The sequence below is a fragment of the Arvicanthis niloticus genome, chromosome 14, assembly GCF_011762505.2.
Source record: "Arvicanthis niloticus isolate mArvNil1 chromosome 14, mArvNil1.pat.X, whole genome shotgun sequence".
Taxonomy (NCBI): domain Eukaryota; kingdom Metazoa; phylum Chordata; class Mammalia; order Rodentia; family Muridae; genus Arvicanthis; species Arvicanthis niloticus.
In genome coordinates, this window is record NC_047671.1 from 68,403,222 (window position 1) to 68,427,140 (window position 23,919).

Below are 23,919 nucleotides of genomic sequence, written 5' to 3' on the forward strand. Positions count from 1 at the left end.
CTCCCCCTCCACATGGAAGATGCTGTATTATTGTTAAGTACTATAAAAACAGGATTCTATACCTCTTGAATGATAGCTTCAGAAGGGAGCAATATCTTTTCCTGCTCTATCGTCAATGAAACACTGAGCAGTGACAACCATAGGCTGTGCAAATCTTTGTTCAGCATAGCTGCTTTTGCTGTGAAATGCAAACAAGCACTTTTGAACCCATTTCTCACATAACATTGTTTTAGTTCAGACTGACAAAATGCTGTTTTAAAGGGATTATATTGATAGTGAGGAGAATATTGATGATAACCTTTTATCATTCCATCTAATAACATTTGTCCTTATGAGTCTATTATTAATATAAGAGAAGACAGAAAATTTAACAGGGTCTATGATAAAACTGAGCCTTAATTTTAAAAACTATTTTCATTATGTCCATACAATAGTAACTATTATTCAACGTTTTAAAAAGATCCAGGTTTTTTTCTTAATAACTGGTTATTCCTAAACCATACATTATGGCAGTCTCCACTGAAAGACCAGAATGCAGATGCATAGATCTACTCTAGTTTTTAAAATTTTTGTCTTTTCTTCTAATAATATGGAAGGGAAAAGATGTTTTTAACCTCTTAGAAATACTAAATAGCAGTCTGTAAGATTTTTCACAGGTAAAAGCACTTGCCATACAAGCCAGACAACCTAAGTTTAGTTCTGAAGCCCATGGTACAAAGAGAGGACCAAGTCTTGAAAATTGTTTTCTGGCCTCTCTATAAACATATGTGCATGTCTTACCATCAATAATAAATAAAACTCAAGCTACCAATAAAAAACATAGATAGATTTCCTAATTTGCAAAGGTTATTGATAGGTGAACATTGATGTGTACCAAAGGCAAAGTGCATAGGTGTACTGATCTGAAGCCCATGGTAACATAACTACTTGCTTGGTGATATTAAATCTTGCAACAACTTAGGGAAGAAAAAAAAAAGATTTATACATCATTGCTGAAAATGGCTATAATGATTTTCTAAATATTTTCTGAAATACTCATCAGAAGAACCTGGTGGGTGAACATTAAAAATACGTCTTGCAGATGAAAATTACTGATTAATGTTTCATTTTGCAGGAATATACATATATTGAATTAAATATTAAATACTACTATTTAATAGTTTCAGCTAATGATTTTCGGTCACAAATATTTACCTTAATGTTCTCTTTATGGATCTTGAATGTTTAATTCCTCAAAATTGGACACTTTATTACTAAACAAATATTCAAGTAAAAAGCAGTTATCATTCCCCAAGTTCATTTAGTTAATTATGAAAATTTTTTCAAAATGCTACCTATTTTAATTGATATTTTTAAATTCATATTTTCTCAGAAAAAAGCAAAAGTTTTTATAATTATTTTAATTGAGGCAGAATTGGTTAAAAATGAGTATTTTTTGTTCTATTAATTTTTCTAAATCATTTATAAATTTGTATCAAATTTATAGAGGACTTTTAATTCAGCAATATGACTGCTCTGGCAGGGATCATATCTGAAGACCTTCTATCACCTGTGTGATCTGGCTAGAATGATTGGAATATAGATACACCCTTAGTACACACTAATTCCAAACAATATGGGTAATATTAGTTTATAGAAGTAAGCAGCCATGAATGAAAGTAATGTCTAACTGAGGGGTAGACAAAGTTATGAATCAGGGAAGAATTTTACAGAATGAGTCAGAGATAGGATGCACCCAACTCTTGGGACAAGAGCACAGGAAAGAGAATCTATTTAAGAAAAGCACAGGTGGGCAGAGTGTGTCAGCTTGAGTCAGTACAATGCAGTGGAATTGAGTTTGTTCATGACTTCAAGCAGTTCAGTGCAGGTCAGCAGAGGCAGTTGAAGTCAGAGAATAGGAAGAAGCCAGATTACAACAAATTTTTGGAGTTACTTTGAAGTCAAGAAGAACAATTCAGTGAGAACCTGAGAGAAGCCAGATAGAATCAGTTATCTTAGAGAGGAGCTTCGGCCAGAACAACTGAGTTGAGCCAGACAGCAAAAGTTCAGAAAGAGCTAGAAAGAGTGAGTTTGTTCAGTAGTAAGCCTCCAAGGTGACACTTACATCTGGAGAATAAAAGCCACTTTTACAGGAATTTAGAAAATAAGATTTATATCAAGTCTAAATGGATAATTAAGAATGTTACTATGATAATCTTAAGAGATACTTTTCTGCCTTTATACTTACAAATACAATCATTTTTCCAAATTACCAAATGTTTCAGACAAAACATGACTGACTGTACAACATCCAGTGAAAAGATTGCCATGACACATTCTGCCATTGTTGGCCATTTATTTTCAGAGCATTTTTAATTACTTTGTAAATGTTCTGATTGGGAATGTTTGTTTAGAATCCAACATGTAACAAAAGAATAAAATGAAAGCTAGTTATAGAGAACAAAAAACAAATTTATGCCAATTTCATTCAAATATATAAAAATGTGGTGTCTCATAGAACAACAATACTCAACAAATCATTAGTAGCCATATACACACACACATACACATGTGTACATCAATACACATATATACACACTCATAATTTGTGTGTGTGTCTGTGTGTCTGTGTGTATAATAGGTATTTCAGAACACTTGGAAGAATTAAAATTATCCCCAGCAAGTAAATTACAGAATTGGTTATGATTAGGTATAATTGGTATAGAAGAATCATTTACATCAAAATATTAGAAAGAAATAGTTTAACAGAAAAAAACTGAAAAGATGAACATGACAAGAGCAAGTTCAAAGAAGAAGAAAAATGCTACAAAACCATAGCTAACCTCAAGATTATTGACACTCATATGCACAATGGATACATGTAGAGGTCAGAAAATGATTCCGATATAGGTCTCTTCTTCCCCTCCTATTTGAGGCAGGGTATTTTACTTTTCTCTGCTGCATTGTCAGCCAGTGCAACACATTCCATACTCCACCTTCCATCTTACCTTGGAGTTAGACATGCGCTATCACTTCTGAAAAGGCCTGGGTTCTGAAGATCTGACCTGAGGTCCTCACGTTTACGAGGCAATTACTTTTTCCCACTGAGTCATCACCATAACGCCAATCCTCCCTCTTCTAATGGAGGCATTCACAATAACAAATTTTTTTTGCAGTTTTCCAGACATATTTTTCTCTGTGTAGCACAGGATATCATGGAACACATATTTTTGGCTTGTTTAATATATTTTGTTTTATTTTCATGTACACTATATATTTTTTACACTATCTTTCTAAAATTAATTTTTGATACATTTTTCAGTTAAATTGGTTTCTTAATATATAATTGAACTTTCCAAAGTTACTCCATGTTATGATCTTCTATACCTTTCATGTGTTTAAGATATAGTCTTAAGTAGCCTCTGCCATCTCCTCAGTCATTATGTAGCCAAAACTGGCCTTTGACTTCTTAGTCCTCATGCGAATCCCCAAACCAAACATGTGACTACACAAGTGAATCATCATATCTGACAAGATTTCTAATTTTGTTCCATCAAATTTTAATCTCAATAATATAATTGATGATGTGTATTGAGTTTTTGATCCAAAATTATCCAAAGAATTTTTTTGTCTCCTTTTTTCCATTATGTGTGGTGGTTCATCCATCTTTGGCTGAATATCCAATGAGTCTTTATTTTCATTAGAAACTGGGCATCAAGGTAATAATGTGCCAGCATTCTCAGATGTTAGGATTGTTTATGCTTAGCTTACTTTAGCTTGATATTGTCATTTTATTCACTTCAATCCTAGTGCCTACTAAAATTATGTTCATAAAGCCTAGTGATTACAGTGCAAAATCTGTCTCTTGGTATATACCTACTATCACATGTGACAACAGGTTTTACAGGACATTCTCCATCATTTCATTATCAACCACATCTATAACACGTCTCTAAATGATCAACTGACATTTTAAATATTTTCAAAAATGCATATCGACAGGAATTCCTTCACCAACAAGTATAGTCAAGTCTTACCTGCTCTGAAGTAATAGTTCCAGAGAATAGTGTTGGGCAATTATTCTGATGGGCTCTCTGTCCAGTTCATTCTAAAAAAGTACTAGCCCATACTTTAGCCTAAATCGCCAATAGATATAAAAAGATTCTACTTTCAATTCAGGTGTTTTTTGTTTTATTTTTCTGTTATATTTTGGGGTGTGGTGTGTGTGTGTGTGTGTGTGTGTGTATGTGTGTGTGTGTGTGTGTGTGTGTGTGTGTGTGTGTGTGTTGAGAATGCCTTTAAACTTGAAGTTTTATAAATTCCAATGTAAATGTAGGTAATTTTTATGGAGTTACTGTTACAAAGCTGTAACAAAGTACAAGATAGAAACAACTTAATACACTAAAGGTTTATTAGGGCTCACAGAATCAGAGAGCACAACTTCATCACTCTGGAGAAAGCAGAGTGGAACAGTTCTAATCAAGGTAGCAGGGGCATGACATAGAAGCTGCTTATCTTGTGGCAGATAAGATAACAGAAAATGAATGGCCAGAGACAAGGTCCAGAAAGTAACCTTAAAATGCTTAGCTCACCCACTTTTATTTTTTCTGTTCTACCTGGCTTCTTGAATGCCCCAGAACCTCCCAAATTAGAATTGACTGGTATAATGAACTGGAGAAAAACATTCAAACCATGAGTGTAGGCATCCAAGATTCATATTATAACAAGAGAGTTGCAGGTCTCCCTCCTATAAACTACTTTTTTTGCTCCAAGAAAAACTCTTGAAACTATACTTCTGATGCTAAAATTGGGGACAAATAATTCTATCTAAGCAAAGTTTTATGATCTGAGCAATAAGCAGATATTGGAGTGACAACACTACTAACATTTAGCTTGTGCCTCTTGGCATGCAACCCCAAACTCAAAAGTAGACATAAAATGTATTGTAAGTAACGCCACATCCAAGGTAAGGACTGTGCCCCAATTCAGCTAGGTCAATGAAAGAGGGAGTTTCCCCACATCTCTCGTATGCTCTCACCTGGAACTTGGATTCAACAAGGTAAAAGGTAGAAACTGAGAAATAAAGATGTCCTCAATTGTGAGGAGCCGACAGAAGGTGGCTATCATCCTTGCAGCCATCTTGAATTTATCAAAATATAACTCAACTCTTTTGAGAGAATTGATCTGAAACCATGCTCATCTCCAGTGAGAGAAAAAAAATCTCAACTAAGATTACTGTACCAAGCAACAATATCCTAAAAACTGAAGCCATTTCTTAAGGATTAATGGCATCAAACATTCATTCATGTGTTTGTATCTTGATACCCCCCTTGAAGAGTATATATTTAAGCCATTGAGGGTTTTTTGTTTATATACTCTCAATGTGACTTTTAACTAGATCCATTTTTTGTAGAAGTCCTGATTCTGTACTTTGTGTCTTTACTTGACTCCTAGATTCATTGCACCATAACATTAGGTACTCACCCTCATTTTATTTCTGTAGCAATGGCTCTAGAGAATATGATTGTACACTCTTGCTTACTACAGTCAATAGTGTTCTAGCATACCACTTTCCAGATAATATATGAATCTTAACTTAAAATTTTAGATTCACATTTTCTAATATTTTAGTTGTTTGTATTTACATGGCTACACATGGACTTAATTCCTCATCTAGGCATTTACTAATCAATTCAAATTGCCAAACAAAGCAAATCATCACAAGGTCAACCTTTAACAGCATGTCACATCATTTAAACACATTTAAAACATCATTTTAAATCATATCATCCTCTTTGTGTTCCTAAAGTTCCACTTTGACCTTGTAATGCAAAAATACTTTTAGTATATCCCTAAAATTCTCTCCCAAACTAAACATATATAAATTTTAAAAAAGTCAAAGTTTAGAGTCTGCTCTGAGATTACAGATAATCTATGAACTGTGAGTTTGTGTAGTATTAAAAAATAAGCGACAGACTTTCTTTTTGTGCTTTTGTTTTTAATCAATATATTTTATTGGATATTTTATGCATTTACATTTCAAATGCTATCTTCTTTTCTGATTGCCCCTCCTAATCCCCCTATGACGTCCCCCCCACCTCTGCTTCTATGAAGGTGTTCCCCCTCACACCCACCCACTCCCACCTCCCCACCCTGGCATTTTCTACACCGGGGCATCTAGCTTCCACAGGACCAAGGGCCTCCCCTCCCACTGATGGCAGACAAGGCCATCCTCTGTTACATATGCAGCTGAAACCATGGGTCCCTCCATGTATACTCTCGTTGGGCGTTTAGTCCCTGGGAGCTCTGGGTGGTCTCGTTGGTTGATATTGTTTTTCTTCCTATGGAGTTGCAAACCTCTTCAGTTCCTTCAGTTCTTTCAATCCTCCATTGGGGACCCCATGCTCAGTCCAATAATTGGCTGTGAGCATCTCCTCTGCATTTGTCAGGCTCTGGCAGAGCCTCTCAGGAGACAGCTATATCAGGCTCCTGTCAGCAAGCACTTCTTGGCATCAGCAATACTGTCTAGGTTTGGTGTCTCTATATGAGATGGATTCCCAGGTGGGGCAGTCTCTGCATGGCCTTTCCTTCAGTCACTGCTCCACACTTTGTCCCCATATTTCCTTTAGACAGGAGCCATTCTGAGTTAAAAATTTGGAGATGAGTGGGGGTCCCCATTGTCCAAACAGGGGCCTTGCCTAACCTCTGGATGTGGTTTCTACAGGATCTTCCTCTCCGTCATTGGGCATTTCAGTTTATCTCCTTTATTGGTTATGTCAGTTGTATGTATGCTATGTAAGTGCTCTACCACTGAGTTTTATCCCTAGGCCTTTGATGTTTTTTAAGTAAATGTTTCATTATGTGGGCAGACTGATTTTGAACCTGACAGTTCTGCAGAATTATTATTTTTTTGGGGGGGGGAGGTTCTGAGACAGGGTTTCTCTGTGTAACCTTGGCTGTCCTGGAACTCACTCTGTAGACCAGGCTGGCCTCAAACTCAGAAATCTGCCTGCCTCTGCCTCCCAAGTTCTGGGATTAAAGGCGTGCACCACCATGGCCTGGCCACATTTTTTGTTTTTGAAAATTGTTTTTCTATTCTGGGTTTTTGGTTATTTCTAATGAATTTGAAAATCACTCTTTCTAACTCTATGAAGAATTGAGTTAGAATTTTGATAGTGATAACATTGAATCTATAGATTGCTTTCAGCAAGATGGCTATTTTTATAATACTGATCCTGGCAATCCATGAGCATGGGAGATTTTTCCATCTTCTGAGATCTTCTATTTTTTTCTTCAGGGCTTGAAGTTCTTCTGAAAGTATTTTAGATCTTTCACTTGCTTGGTTAGAGTCATACCAAGGTATTTTATATTATTTGTGACTATTGTGAAGAATGTCATTACCCTAATTTATTTCTCAGCCTGTTTATCCTTTGAGTAGAGGAAGACTACTGATTTTTTAGAGTTAATTTTATATTCAGCCACTCTGTCAAAGTTGTTTAGGTTGAGGAGTTCTCTAGTGAAATTTCTATGGTCACTTAAGTATACTATCATATCATCTGCAAATAATGATATCTTGATTTCTTCCTTTCCAACTTGCATCACTTTGACCTCCTTTTGTTGCCCAATTGCTCTCGCTATGACTTTGAGTACTATATTGACTAGGTAGAGAGAGAGTGGGCAGCCTTGTCTAATTCCTGATTTTAGTGGGATTTCATCTCGTTTCTCTACTTTCAGATTGATGTTGGCTACTTGTTTGCTGTATATTGCTCTTACTATGTTTAGGTATGGGCCTTGAATCACTGATCTTTCCAAGACTGTTACCAAGATGGGATGTTAAATTTTGTCAAATGTTTTCTCAGCATCTAGTGAGATGATCATGTGGGTTGTTGGTTTTGTTTGTTTGTTTGTTTATATAGTTTATTATGTTGAAGAATTTCCATATATTGACCAATCCCTGCATCACTGGGATGGAGCCCATTTGATTATTGTGAATGATTGTTTTGATGTGTTCTTGGATTTGGTTTGCAAGAATTTTATTGAGTATCTTTGCATCAATAGTCATAGGGGTGATCGGTCTAAAGTTCTCTTTTTTTGTTGGGTCTTTGTGTGGTTTAGGTATGAGCATAATTGTGGCTTCATAGAATAAATTGAGTGATTTTTCTTCTGTTTCTATTTTGTGGAATAGTTTGAAGAGTATTGGTATTAAGTCTTCTTTGAATGTCTGATAGAATTCTACACAAAACCCTTCTGGTCCTGGGCTTTTTTGTTGTTGGGAGACTGTTAGTGATTGCTCCTTTTTTTTTTTTTTTTTTTTTTTTTTAGGGCTTATGGGACTGTTTAAATGGTTCGTCTGTTCCTGATTTAACTTTGGTGCCTGGTATCTGTCTAGAAAATTGTTCATTTCATCCAGACTTTTCAATTTTGTTGAGTATAGGCTTTTGTAGTAGGATCTGATTTTTTTTTTCTTTTTAATTTCCTTGGTTTCCATTGTTATGTCTTCTTTTTCAGTTCTGGTTTTATTAACTTAGATACTATCTCTGTGCCCACTGGTTAGTATAGCTAAGGGTTTATCTATCTTGTTGATTTTCTCAAAGGAGCAGCTCCTGGTTTTGTTGAGTCTTTGTATAGTTCTTTTTGTTTTTACTTGGTTACTTTCAAACCTGAGTATGATTATTTCCTGTCATCTACTCCTCTTGGGCGTATTTGCTTCTTTTTGTATTGAGCTCTCAGGTGTGCTGTCAAGCTGCTAGTGTGTGTTCTCTCCAGTTTCTTTTAGGAGGCACTCATAGCACTGCTTTCTTTGTGTCCCATAAGTTTTGGTATGTTGGGCCTTCATTTTCATTAAATTCTAAAAATTCTTTAGATTCTTTCTTTTTTCTTTCTTGACCAAAAAATCATTGACTAGAACATTGTTCTTCTTCCATGTCTATGTGGCCTTTGTGTTGTTTTTGTTGTTGAATACCAGCCTTAGTTCATGGTAATTTGATAGGATTCATGGGATTATTTCAGTCTTCTTGTATCTCTTGAGGTTGGTTTTGTGACCAATTATATGGTCCATTTTGCAGAAGATACCATGAGGTGCTGAGAAGAAGGTATATTCTTTTGTTTTAGGATGAAATGTTCTATAGATATCTGTTATATCGATTTGGTTTATAACTTCTGTTAGTTTTACTGTGTCTCTGTTTAGTTTCTGTTTCTATTACCTGTCCATTGGTAGAGAGTGAGGTGTTGAAGACTCTCACTATAATTGTGTGAGGTACAGTGTGTGCTTTGATCTTTAGTAAAGTTCCTTTTATGAATGTTGGTGCCCTTGCATTTGGAGCATAGATGTTCAGAATTGAGGGTTCATCTTGGTAGATATTTCCTTTGATGAGTATGAAGTCCTTCCTTATCTTTCTTTGATAACTTTTGGTTGAAAGTCAGTTTTATTCCATATTAGAATGGCTACTCCAACTTGATAACTTTTGGTTGAAAGTCAGTTTTATTCCATATTAGAATGGCTACTCCAACTTGTTTCTCGAGACCATTTGCTTGGAAATTTTTTTCTAGCCTTTTCTCTAAGGTAATGTCTGTCTTTGTCACAAAGGTGTGTTTCTTTTATGCAGCAAAATGCTGGGTCCTATTTACATAACCAGTCTGTTAGTCTATGTCTTTTTATTGGGGAATTGAGTTCATAAATATTAAGGAAAAGTGAGTGTTGCTTCCTGTTATTTTTGTTGTTATAGGTGGAAATATATTTGTGGGGCTATCTTCTTTTGGGTTTTTTGAAAGATTACTTTCTTGGTTTTTCTGTGGTGTAGTTTTCCTTCTTGTGTTGGAGATTTCCCTCTATTATTCTTTGTAGGACTGGATTCCTGGAAAGATATTGTGTAAATTTGAATTTGTCATGGAATATCTTGGTTTCCCCATCTACAGTAATTGAAAGTTTTGCTGGGTATAATACACTGGGCTGGCATTTGTGTTCTCTTAGGGTCTGTATGACATCTGCCCAGGAGCTTCTACTTTTCATCATTTCTTTTGAGAAGTCTGGTGTAATTCTAGTAGGTCTGCCTTCATATGTTACTTGACCTTTTTCCCTTACTGCTTTTAATATTCTATCTTTGTTTTGTGAATTTTATGTTTAGATCATTATGTGACAGAAGGAATTTCTTTTCTGATCCAATCTATTTGGGGTTGTGTAGGCTTCTTGTATGTTCATGGGCATCTCTTTCTTTAGGTTATTAAAGTTTTCTTCTTTAATTTTGTTGAAGATATTTATTGGCCCTTTAAGTTGGGAATCTTCACTCTCTTCTATACATATTATCCTTAGGTTTGGTTTTATTGTGTCCTAGATTTCTCAGCCATGGGTTAGTCTTCCTTGCTCTGTCGCTACTTCCTGGGATGTCCTGGTCTAATACACAGTAAGCAAAAAACAATATCTCTACATGGTTACTGCTCCACCATCATCTCTTTTTAATTTTTTCTTTTTTAATTAAACCAAAATGGGGAAATGTTAGCATTTTTTAAATATTTATTTATTTTATTTGTGAGTACATTGTAGCTGTATTTAGACACACTAGAAGAGGGTATCAGACACCATTACAGATGTTTGTGACCATGTGGTTTCTGGGATTGATCTCAGGACCTTTGGAAAAGCAGCCAGTGCTCTTAACAGCTAAGCCATCTCTCCAGCCTCAAATGTTAGGATTTTTAAGCTCCACCCTACAGTTACCTGCAACAACTAGGTATGCTTGACTCACTATAAAAGGGGCTGCTTGCCCCCTGTGCTCTCTCTTCCTCTTGCCTTCTTGCTCCAGCTCCTCACCCCTTCCCCCATTTGCCCCCATTTACCTCCTCATTTCTACTCTTTCTTTCTCTTTCTGCTTTCTCTGTCTCTACTACCCTCTCAACTCCCCTCCTCATGCCTTGAATAAATTCTATTCTATACTATATCATCTTGTAGCTAGTCTTTCAGGAAGAAGGAATGCCTCAGCATGAGCCTGCCAAGGTATGCACTTCCCCCATACCTGACTACACCTACACCAAAACATATCCCCTCTCTCTTTATCTTTTTTTATAAAAACAACAATGTTCATATTTAATGTTATGTAATTTACCTACCAATAGACATCTTTATAGATTACAATTTTAGTCATCATTAAATGTTCTATCATGGACATCTTTTATGCATAACAATCTTACCTCTTGTGAATATATGCCCAATTTTGAGAATAGTGAGTCCTACAGTGGTTATAATTTTAGATTTCTAAAGAAACTTCATAGTACTTTCCAATGTATTGATGTACATTGGGCCAATCATATATACAAGTTTTTCTTTCTCTTATCTTCTCAAGAGAATTTGTTGTCATTTTGAGGTATCCATTCCAACAGGTGTATGAAAATATGTACTTGAAAATATGTACTTGTGTTTTTCATTGCATTTCCATGATGACTAATAAGATCAGGCCTTTAAAAATAGTGGTTGTATATTTACATTCTAGTTTTGAGGAGTGTATTGTCACAAAGTCGATTTCTAATAGATTTACATGTGACGATGTTCAGCTTTTTGAGTTCCTTATATATTCTGCATATTAACTCTTTACTGAGTACAAATATGTTCTATTTTTCCACAGGTTGTTGTTTAAATGTTGCTAATTAACATCTTTGCTTTATAAGAGTATCTTTACTTAATAAAACATAACATACTACTTAATTATGCATAGGATGATGACTCTATATTGTGTTTTTTATTAAGAAAGCTGAAAGTACTTTAGAGTAACCAATTTCTTTTGATTAATAAATTTATATTTTAAATATTTTTATTGTGTGACCTATAAAAAATTGCATCATATCAGCATAAAAGTAATTAAATATGCTCACCAGATATCTTAAGTTTTGAGGTTCACCTGATTTTTGCTGTAGTTTGTAATTTATTAGCTTTTAACTACATATTTTTACGTGTCTGTTCTCCTTGAATGTATGTCTGTATAACAGGTGTGTGCCTGGAACCCACAGTGGTCAGAAGATGATGTTAGATATCCATCTGGAGGTGAAGCTATGGATGATTTGGAGCTTCTTTGTTGGTTCTGAGATAAAAACCTGGTTTCTTCTGCAAGAACAAGTGTTCTTACCCACTGAGCCATCTTTCCAGTCACTCTACTCTGTCTCTGTCTCTCTCTCTCTCTCTCTGTATGTCTCTCAATTTTCTTTATAGAAACTGTTATGCCAAATACCTTAAACAACAGAATTGGACATCATAAGTATCATTTTACATGAAATATGTAGCATTCAGGTGCCATAATACTCCAGTAGTAAAAACAGGAGTAATAAATACAGTATTAAAAGGAAACAGATAATATTTTAAGTGACACAGAGGTTGAATAAGTTAGTGATTGGCACAATTACCATATTGCAAATTGACTCTGCGACATGACTCAGTGTATGAAGACACCGTTAGATAACCCAGTTTCTGCCTGAGTAAGCATAACCAGACAGAAGTCGATAGAAGAATTCTGTTAGTACCACTGCTGACTTAATTTGTACAGTGAAATAGCTTTGGGGGTCACTGAAAATTCTAGTTTAATGAGGGAGGCCATCTCTCTTGTGACATATTTTTTTCCTTCCAAGAGAAGTTAAAGTTTTTCAGAATTTTAGAAAGTCTTAAGGGTAATTCCTAAAATGACTGATAGCTTTGGACCTTGACCATGATGACAAGAAATATATGGATTTTGTCCCATGCTTTATATTTCTAAGCCTAAATAACTATGCAATTATTTTGTAATTATAAGGCAATCATTTGCTGGCAACTACAACTTTTTCATTTTTATGGTAATTCTAAGCAAAACCATATAATTTGCAGGAAAAGAAATGGCTGTGTAATTACTCTGTATTAACACAGTAATTACCAAATATGTCCAGGCTTATTTGTGTCTTATTAAATAGAGAATCATACACCTGCATACTGCAAATTACACAGTGCTTTCTTCATGTGGTTGATCATAAGACAAACGGCAGCAGGTTGGTTTTCATTTTATCATATCACTGTAGTGAGTTAGCAGTTAAATAAAGCATTTTGCCACAGTGGCTTCCCTGTGATTACATGGGAACTGTTCTTTTGTACAAAGGGGACATTGATTTTATAACTGTAAGACAGGGTTGTTCAGTGACTAGAACAGGGGTTTGATTCTCAGATAAGTATGTGTTAGAATTTCCCTTGCTTTGCTTTTTAACACAGGGACTTGAATAAATGCTTTTTGTCATCTGCAGAATATGAATGATTTAATTCAACAATGTTGTTAAGACTAGAAAGATAATGTGTATATCTCATATATTAAAGTAATAGGTTTATTGAATCAACAGCTCATTTCATAAATATCTAGGATATATATAAATCTCAATCAGTCATATAGTGAGCTAGATCCTAGAGTCATAACTTGGGATCACAAATGCAAATGTTCTTTCTCATAGTTTGGTGTGGCAGTTAAGTTTAAGAAGAGTATGTGAACATGGTTAGAATCTTGTGAAAACCCTTGTGCTGGTTTTGACATAACACTTTTCTTTTGCATCCTCCTATGGCAGAGAAAAGAGAAAGGTGGGAAGCGGCTCTGCTCTCACAATTACAAGGTGGCGCTTGGCATAGGCATTGCTTGAGAAAAAAGACAACTCCATATATGGAGTTGTATGCGCTGAGAGGTGTGGTTACCCGATCACCCCACCTCGCATCATTGAGAGTGGCCAATTAGCAGTGACTTCGTGGCAGCTACTGATAGGATCAAGGCAATGTTTATAAGGGGATGCAAGAAGAAGAGAGAAAGAGAGGAGAGAGAAGAAGCTCGCTGTACAGGGATAGCTGAATAAACCGCTTGAAGAAGAATATTGCCTTATTCCACTGGTTGGATGTGGGTAGCGACAGAGAAACGAGAAAGCTTTCTTGTACTCCTCCTTTTAAATGCACTCCTCCATCAGACAAATCATTAAGTCCATCCTCATTACTTAATTACTATAGTGCAGTTGCCATGAAATTGGACATTAGGTTTCCACAGGGGAAATTTGGGAGGAAGAGCACTCGGCTCAGATTGAGGCACTAGAACACCTATGATGAAGAAAGCAAGCACAATTCCTGGCCCCATGGTACCACATATGTACTTCAACTGAAGAATCATGCTGTAGGAACACAAGTAAAATTTTAACTCTATAAAGAACATTGAAGTGCTAGATAAATGCAGAGAAACCATAGTGAAGTTAACTTCTACACAGAAAGAGTAGAAAGAAATCACAGACACAATTACAGTCATGTCATCATCACAACAGCTTTATTTAAGGAACAAAAATAGCAACTGAACAGGTGTGCTGCAATGGATGAAAGCTGAAAATAAATGACATATATATATATATATATATATATATATATATATATATATATATATCACTCAGCAATAAGTACCACTAATTAAAAATTGGCATAATCCATTTGATACACATTACTTTTTGATTGACTCTCCAAGGAGTGGCATTCAATGGAGAGCCGATCTCCAAATGTCATATAGTATATATGGTTACATTGTGTACTGTTTGTGAAACGACAAATTTTTAAAAATTGTAAGAACCAGAGAAACAGGGATTTTCCAGTGCCAGTGAAATTCTGTCTTCTAGTAATTTCAGAAGCTACATCAATAAATTCTCACTAAAATGACTGCCTAAACAGCAGCTAAACATGAATGACACTCATAAACATGTGAACTGGGTAAGAACCAGTAAGCCTCAACCACACAAAAAGAACGACAGACAACTAAAGAATGATGAGAGTGAGAGAAATCATCTTCCCCAGAAAAAGAATCATCAGTAGTTAGCCAGTGCTAAGTCTTCAGCCCTGAAAACAAGTGACATTATACAGACTGAGCCCTTCATACTTATGTATTCAGGAATATATGCACATGTAATAACTAGTAAAAGTGAAGGAGCATGGATTTGAAACAGAAAAAAAAAATGACCCCATCTTGGAAGGAATTGAAATGAGGAAAGAAAAAAGAAAATGGTGTAATTATAATCTCAATCCTAAAGAATTCATTTTTAAAGTTGAGAGTTTCATGGTTGTCATAGATAGGATGGGCATTTCTGCGCTAGCACTATAACAGGTCAGGGGAGGGTTGGAATAATGAAGGAGTAGACACAGAGAACTCAGTTCTCTCTCAGATCCATTTAAAGGGCAGGCTACTGAGAGTTTGACCATGCTCCAGTGAGTATAGATAACACAAATTGGACTTGATTTGATTTTAATTTTATTTTCACTTTACTGTTTTGGGGTGTGGTCTCCAGGTTTGTGGATCAGACAGAGAAAGAGTGGGGAATGAGTGGGATAGTGTACATGATGTGAAATCTCAAAAAAATAGATGAAAATATTATGTTGGAAAAATACTAATTTTAAAAAGTTCACATTGATGATCTGAATTATGTAAGAGGACTGCAGAAGCTGGCTTGATTTGTTCTTAGATGTGCCGATGTTCATCAGTCACCTACACATCATCCCAAAATCAATTTCATCTTAGTCTCAAAGTTTCAGAATTAAACATGAGGACCACGTACAACATCTATACCATTCTAATAACTGTGGGAAATTTATAGACCAATAGAAAAAATTCTTTTAAGGTAACATCAAAGAAATCATAATCTTTTAGTGGCAACAGACCAAATGCCCAATATTATCAAAACAGACTGTAATTCCCAGCATTATAAGGTTGGCAGATGAGTTTCCAATGAAATATTAGTTTAAACTATTAAGTTTACTTTTGGGGTACTGTGGAAAATTAGGCCTTTAAGAGTTTAGAAAATATTTATACAGTTTGCTTCTTAGTACATAACAACTGATAGTAAATGGAGAAAATGAGATTAATATTAAAATTGTAGATGTTTATTTTTAAACACCTCATTTTGCCTTTATCTGAGATATCAAGAGTATTTTTTCGGAGCTGAGAGAATGAAGCCTTTCATAATTTATTGAAATTTACTTAGTGCTTGTCAGCTATCACAATGTATTGAAGCATTGTCCACACAAACCAGAATATAAAAATAGGACACACAGTAATCCATTACAGAATAAGCCAAGAAAAAAAGACCTTCAAATTGGCAGAAAATGAGATTTTTGTATGAATTTAAAATTAAAAGTATTGGACCCAAAGATCCAAAACTGGGGGCTGTGCTCCCACAGAAGCATGCACAGACAGGGGATTCTCTGCAAAAACATGAGGTTTAATGATAATAACCAGTGTACTGGGATCCCTTGCATGCAGGCAAGAGAAACCCCAAGCCAAAGCTGGGAACAGTCTTTATACAGAGTTCATGAGGGCAACCACAAAGACTGACCTTTCTAGGTCCGGTCTCTAGGTGACTCAGATTCACACATTATTTTTATGACAATGAGTGTCTTCCTTTTGCCCAGGTTTATTACGTTAAGGGCCTGGCTTCCTGACCAACTCCAATCCTGGGCCCCTCTCCTGGAATGTGTCTACATGCTCTGGACCTTCCTCATCTGCAAGTGGGTTCTCTCCCCTGTGGTCTAAGGAATGTTAATCAGCCTCTCCCTTCTTTCTTTGAATGTTAATCATCCTCTCCCTTCTTCCTCTGAATGTTAATCCAGCAAGTGTCCTCTGACTAAGGAATATGCTCCTTCTGGAATGTGTCCTGGGACAGTAAATTTTAAGTTTGAACTAAGACTTGAAATTCCTACATTTGGTCCCTACAAAAGTATGTTCTAGTATTCATAATTTCTTAATCTGAGATGACCTGAGGTTTTAAACAGAATGAATAGAGCATTTTCTTAAAGTTTGTATGTAATTTAAGGTTTATTATTATTATTTAAATAAGTCTACAGTAATATTTTCCCTTCAAATTAACTGATAGACAGCAAGTATGAATATTTTCTGGAAAGCAACTTATTGGAAAATGCTGCTACTCCCTTGAACCTATAATACCCTCCCCCCCCAAAGAAGGGAGGACATCACTCAAGCCTCAGGAATTCTTGGCCACCCAATAACTCACAAGACACCATTCTTGATTCAACAGCAAGAGGTATATTTCAGGATCAGTTGACTGATGGTCAATTTGTATCCCATGCAGGGGCAGAGGAATTGACAAGACAGCCTGGTCAGGGATGGTCTTATATAGGGGAACCCACAAATGGGGGAGGGGGTGAAGGGGTAACCAAGGAAACATAAAAACAGTGGAAAGTCAGTTAGTTCCTGGAACCACCCAGATGACTTGTATCTTTCTTTGTGGTCGGGAATGTGTCTTTCTGCTTTGGGCCTTCCCCACCCATAGGTGGGTTCTCTTTCCTGAGGTCTAAGGAATGTTAATTAGTCCCTCCCTTCCTCTCTTGAATGTTAATTCAGCAGGTGTCCTCTGACTCAGGGATAATGTACCCCTCCTGGAATGGAATGTGGAATGTAACCTGGGGCAGTGAAGGCCTAAAATCTTATATCTAGTTCGGCTTCTTTGAACTAGTGAACCTGCATTTTTTTGCTCAGGTCTAGGGGGTCATAAAAACTTTCTATACTTTTTTATGTTTTCTATGTCTTTCAAACCCAGCATTATTAGCTAATTTTGTGAGCCAAAGTAGTTGAAAAGGGTGGATATGTCTTTCAAGGAATTTTCAATAACTCAATGATACTATAACAAACACATTCTAATATCTGAAATATCTGGTCAGTTATAAATCAGAAAAAAAAACCTTACTGGCTAGAAAAATTAAATCATTCAAAAAAACTAAAAGCAAGTCCCATGTTTGTAATTTCTTCAAAGGCATGTGAAGGCAGGATCATGATACATCTCAGGGCTTTGCTATTAGTTGTATCCTATCTCATAAGGAATTTCCAGCCCAAAGAAAATGTGGTTATCTAGATTTTCTGTCCTTCACTCATATGCTCTACCCTCAATTTGGTAAAATGAGTCACACATTTCATAGAACATGAAACATTGAACAAAACACAGAGAGAAAATTCTGAATTGTCATAATAATTAACATCAGTATTATGGAAATAAGACTTGAGGATTCATCACTGTATATCTGCATTTGTTTTTTCCCTTCACCTTTATTTTTATGATATTTCCAGTATTAAATTCATGAAATCTTTTTAAAAAATTGCACTAGATTTCTTTATAAACCATATTGTATCATACAAGATAAACTGATTTACTGAATAAAATATCTGTACCTTTATAACTAAAAGCAAGATGCTTTATCACCTTGAATCAGGATATCATGAGCCATTCTTAACATTGCACTAGACATTACTTTAGAGCAGAATCAATTAACTTCAATACTTCAAAATGTCCATCTGTGACTGACACATATTAAAACTTTAAACAAAAGTCAGACAAACACACTTCACAGAAAATAGTCTATTTGTTACACACTTTCATCTCAATGTGTCTTGCAGACAACAATGTACTTCCTCATAAACATCCATGTCAAGATACACATTTTTTCTGACTAAGGAGACCAAATTCTCTTATGGCCCATTGGTATTCCCCCTGCTGTGGTGTCAGTTAGTCCTCTGAATAGCTCTGCCTCAGGCCTTTTGTTATTCTCAGAACTCAGCAGAAGTATGGTTCAGTTTGACCTCATGTCCTTCCTTCCTTCCTTCCCAGTTCATGAATAGAGACTTAATCACACCTGTGGCAGCTAAACTGCAGGAACATTTGCATTTTGCAACTAACTAACGTAAGCATCTTAACAATATATTTAGAGGATGAACACTGGTATGTATGATGCCTTATCCTCCAGGGGCTCGTGGCCCATCTGCTGTCATAATTGGAGATTTCTGAGAACTGATAATAGGACTGATGGACACTATGAAGCAGGAACATGGCTCCAACATCATAGTCATTTCTAGTCATAAACAGTTATGTAGATCCAAATATATTTCACGAATGCAAACCATCTTTTACATTAATGGATTCTATACTTAGTAGAGAAAAATCTTGTTTAAAAGCTAGATTATTTTCTGACCTGATATTATTATTCTCTGAGTTCCTTCCCTATGGTGCTCCCTGCTTGAGTCTTCTACAGTGGGAATGCAGGAGCAGAAGCAAGTAGGAGAATAATAGAGAAATGGAAAAAGATGTTGACAAATGGGACAGATTCATCAAGTTGTCTTAATTAAATGTAGTATATGAAATGAGATTTGTCTACTATCTTCTTCTCAAGTGAAATTAGGAGATTTTATAATTTTATGGTCAATTTTTATCTTTAGAATTACTCTCATTTGAACCTTTATAAAATATATAAACAAATATTTAAACTTCTTATTGCTGATAGTAATTATTAGCAATAGTTTCCCTCTTCTCTAAGTAGAGATAGATGTAAACTCTTATTTCTTGGGTCAGTGAATGTTTTGTTTCAGGCATATAAAGGATAGGTTAGTTAGTGGGTTCATAGAGGCACTTTGAATCATAATCTCACAGGAAAAATAGATTAGGGCCAATGTATTCTGAGATCTGAACAAATGTTCCATGGGCTTCTGCCCCCTCACACTTTGGTCTCATTTGCCTCCTAGCAGTATAAATAATAGGCGCATTTGTTTTTTCCTATTGAATACACAAAGTATTTTGAAAACTGAAGGTTAGTTTGCTGTGTGATCTTCAACTCCCCTAACCCAACCCCTGTTATTCCATAAGGAGATATTCAGACATATTTTTTATTGTTCATGTAAGCATGAACTTTAATACCAGAGTTACACCATATACCTATTTATATGGTATGATGCTTTGGAGAGCCATAAGCCATTATATTGTCTGAGTTTACCTTGCCTTCAAATACACATGTTTGCTCCATTGGGGGCAATATCACATCTGCTATAAACATGTGGTTTTCAGTATTCCTGTTATAATAATTCTACGTGAAACCAGGAAAGATGACAAAGTGATAATATTTATCTTAAGCAGTATAACGGTACTATTCTGTGAAATATATTTTCAAAATTGTGTCATGTGTGTTTATACACAATCATAACATAAAGTATACTTCTATTATTTAACATATGGCTATTTTCATTTTTGAGAAATTTATTCTTGCTATTTTTATGAGTGCTAATGGTGAATGAAGTTTCCTAAAAATAGGTGCTAATGAAGAGGCTGGGCAGCCATCCTCCACACTCTCACCACTCACAGCTTCCCCTCACCTTAGCACTCCCTTGCTTCTTTTGCTCTTTACCTCTGCCTGACCTTTCAGAGGAGGCACAATCTGGTGCCAAAATTCAGCTCCTGATTTCATAGTGGCAATCTTTAATGAACCCCCTCCCAGGAACAGCAAATGATAGCTGGAGAACAGATAAACAGCAACAACTCCCAGCCTGGTGTCACTAAGACTGGCACCCTCTCTGATAGATGGCTAAGCACTTCACAGTCCAGGTGGACCCTGTCCTTGGGAAAAGCAAAAGACCAAACATCCTTGTGGAGATAAGTGCCATGCTTTGGGGCAACTAAGCATTCCTAGAGAGCTGTGAATAAAGACCCCCGAACTCGGGAGACCCTTACTCAAGTCTCAGGAAATCATGGCCACCCAAAAATTGCAAGACACCATACCTGGATGCAATCAGCAGAGTTTTATTAGGGAGAGTTGGCTAGCCAAGGTCAATTCGGTTCACTCAGAGTTGAATTGCCAAAGCCAGTCAGTCTGAGAAGGGTTTTTAAAGTGGGAAACCACAAACCTGGAGAGTGAGGAGGGGGTGAAAGGTTGCTAAGGAAATATAACAATAAAAATAGCAGAGAATACCCGAGGAATGCAACCTAAGTGAATCAGGGTTATGTGGAAAACACTCTGCACACCCACTCCTCACAAAAATGTGGTCTTGCCATGTCACTTGTTCAACTATTTCTCAGTTGTTGCCCTGTCACTTTGCCCAACTATTTCTCAGTTGTTACCCTGTCACTTGCCCTGTCATCGTGGCTACTAGTTTCCCAGCCCCACCTAGATGACTTGCATCATTTTTGTGGTCAGGAATGTGTCTTCCTGTTTTGGGCCTTCCCCACCCAAAGGTGGGTTCTTTTCCCTGAGGCTTGAGGAATGTTAATCTAGCAAGTGTCCTCTGACTCAGGGATAATGTAATGTATCCCGGGACAGTGAAGGTCTGAAATCTTACATTCAGTTCCACTTTCTGGAACCTGCATTCTTTTGCTCAGGTCTAGGGGTAAAGAAAAAAAGCCTGTATATATTTTATAAAACGGTCTTTATAATTTTTCACTCTACATGGCCAGTTTATAAAAACACTAGTCCCTGACAGCACCATAAAGGCTAAAAATAGCTTCCCTCCCCAGTTGTGTGATCCCATCCACTGCCTAAACAAATGGTATTGTGTTTGAGAGATGCCTTCCTTATCACCTTCCCTGTCATGTAACCCTGAAACCCCAGAATCTGCCTGTGTATAAGCATTCCGATCCCCTGATCCCCTAGAAGCATAGTCCATATTCTGCCCTGTGCAGTGAAAATGGATTGTGATTCAAACCAGGTTCATGTATTAGAAACTCTTTTGTCTCACTACATTGGATAGGCAATTCCTTGAGCTCTTCTGGGAATCTTGAGATCTGGGAATAAGACTAGAACAGGGCAAAATAATCCTTCCTTTCTGATATTCTGAGAAGATGCCAAAGCCAAATGGAGAATCTGAGAGCTTAAAACTTAGACAACAAGCAATGTATACATCCTCCTAAAATGTATTTCATTAGGATATTATATGAAAACATCACAAGGGGAAAAACATAGGCATCATTCTGAGAGAGCAAGGCTTACTCCATGACAGGCTTCATATTGGCAGTTAAGGAGACTAGGCCTAAATCTCTCTTTCCAAGAACTTGGAAATTCCAAAGAAGTCCAGGCCTCAGAAGCTGCCACACCACCTGGCCTGAGGCAAGGACAATAAGTCAGCAGCAGTTTCAAGACTTCCTTGGCTACTTCCTCAGCAACAGTTTCATCAAGTTTCTACCTTTTAATAGTCCTAGATATCAAAATACATAATTTAGCCTTTATAGAAAAATTTGAAAATCCTGTCCATACAATTATTATTCATTTGCTAATATCAATGTTAATTACTTAGAAACATTCCTTCATATTCTAAGTTCATTCTTAATAGTTCTGTAGGTAAATCCCAAGTCTGTCACAATCTGTGTGTATACGAACAATTCAACAACTTTCCTAACCATGAAATGTAGTCCTTCTAACTCTAGAGCTGATTGGTAAAGGTCGGGTCTCATCTGAGTAGATAATATGTAAAAATATACCTCTCTTAAATATGTGCTTGGCAGACTTTCTTTTTTGCTCACTTTTTAGCAATTGATTATTGTCCTGTTTGCAACCATGCATTGAAGATGAATGGATGTGTGCTACGGAGCGTAGCTGAGTTAGAACAGGGAAAGATGCTCACTGAAGATACTGAGAGCTGTCATTGCATTCCACTGCTTTAGTAATACACTCTCCAACCTAGAGCTGGCAAAGATGATCACAGAAGAAAGTAGAGGAGAGAAGATCCATTCTGAAAGAGCCAGTGTAAAGGGAATAAAGCAACTTGTAATTGCTGCTAAAAGAGATGAAATTAACATGGACACTATAGATTTTACTTATTTTTGTTGTTTTTCTTTTGCGGACAGGTTCTTACTATGTAGGCTAGCATTCACTTTCTTGACTAGGCTGGTCTTAGATTCCCAGAAATCTGTCTGTCTCTGCTTCTAGAGACAGAAATTAAAGGAATGCATCACCATTTTCAGAGGTGAATTTTAAAAGATATTTTGCCTGTGGTAGTGCAATGGTCCATTGTTCGCTGAAGAATGATGCCCCAGACTCAAATAGTATGCAAAACCAAAGAGCATTTTATTCTGCAGAAGTCCTGCATGTGTGGGGTGGGAGTATATCTCATTACAAGATGAAGACAACCAAGTGAGCTCCTAGGCTTGATTTAAAGCACATTAAGAGAATTTCTGGGTAGGTGTCCTTTATCTTGTTCAATCTCTAGGGACATTCCAGAACCATTATCAGTGGATAGGAACTATTGCTGACACATTGCCAGGTGGCAAAGCAACTTCTGAAGGCAGGGAAATTTCAGACCAGCTGACTGAAGCCTGGGATTTTTACTTGCCTAGTTTCTTAGGCCGAGTCTCTTGAATTGCCAATTTAAATCCTGTCATGGAATCAGCCTGTCTCAGTAGAAGGTTAGGTAAACACCCTTTTTAAAGGTAAATACCCATTTTTTTTTAAAAGGGTATTTTGAAGTATTCTATTTAGAAGTAGAGTTAGATGTGGCAAGGTGACTTAGCAGGTAAAAACAAAGCATCACAACTATATTTGGATTGCCAGGACACACATAGCAGAAGGAGAGTAACAAAAAAGACTTCCTAAAGCTATCCTCTGATCTCCACATGTGTGCTCTGGCACACACACACACACACACACACACACACACACACACTTGCACATACGACACGCACACAGATATACACTTACATGTATATAGACACATATGCACACAGATATATACATAAACCACAGATTCCCATACAATCAGTTATACACACATACTCACACATATACTTATATACACAGATACACACACCACACGCACATAGATACACATGCACACACATAAACATAAATAAAGTTGCACACAAACTGAATAAATAAATATAACTTAGAAAACCATTAGAAAAAGTCTAAATAAGACTCCAATTAATTTCTCTGAAAAGCTAGTATTTTTGTACTATACAAGCAAATGCAACCACACTATTCCTATCATGATAGTGGCTTTGCTCTCTTTTCCATGTGGTTTTGAAGACCTATGCTGTCTGTTTACAAACCCCTGAAAACTTCTATACCAAAATATTTCAGTGAAACTTTTCTCATAATCAATTTTAAAAATGTTTTAAAGAGCCAGATACAGTGGCACAAACTTTTAACTTTAACTATTCAAGAGGATGAAACCA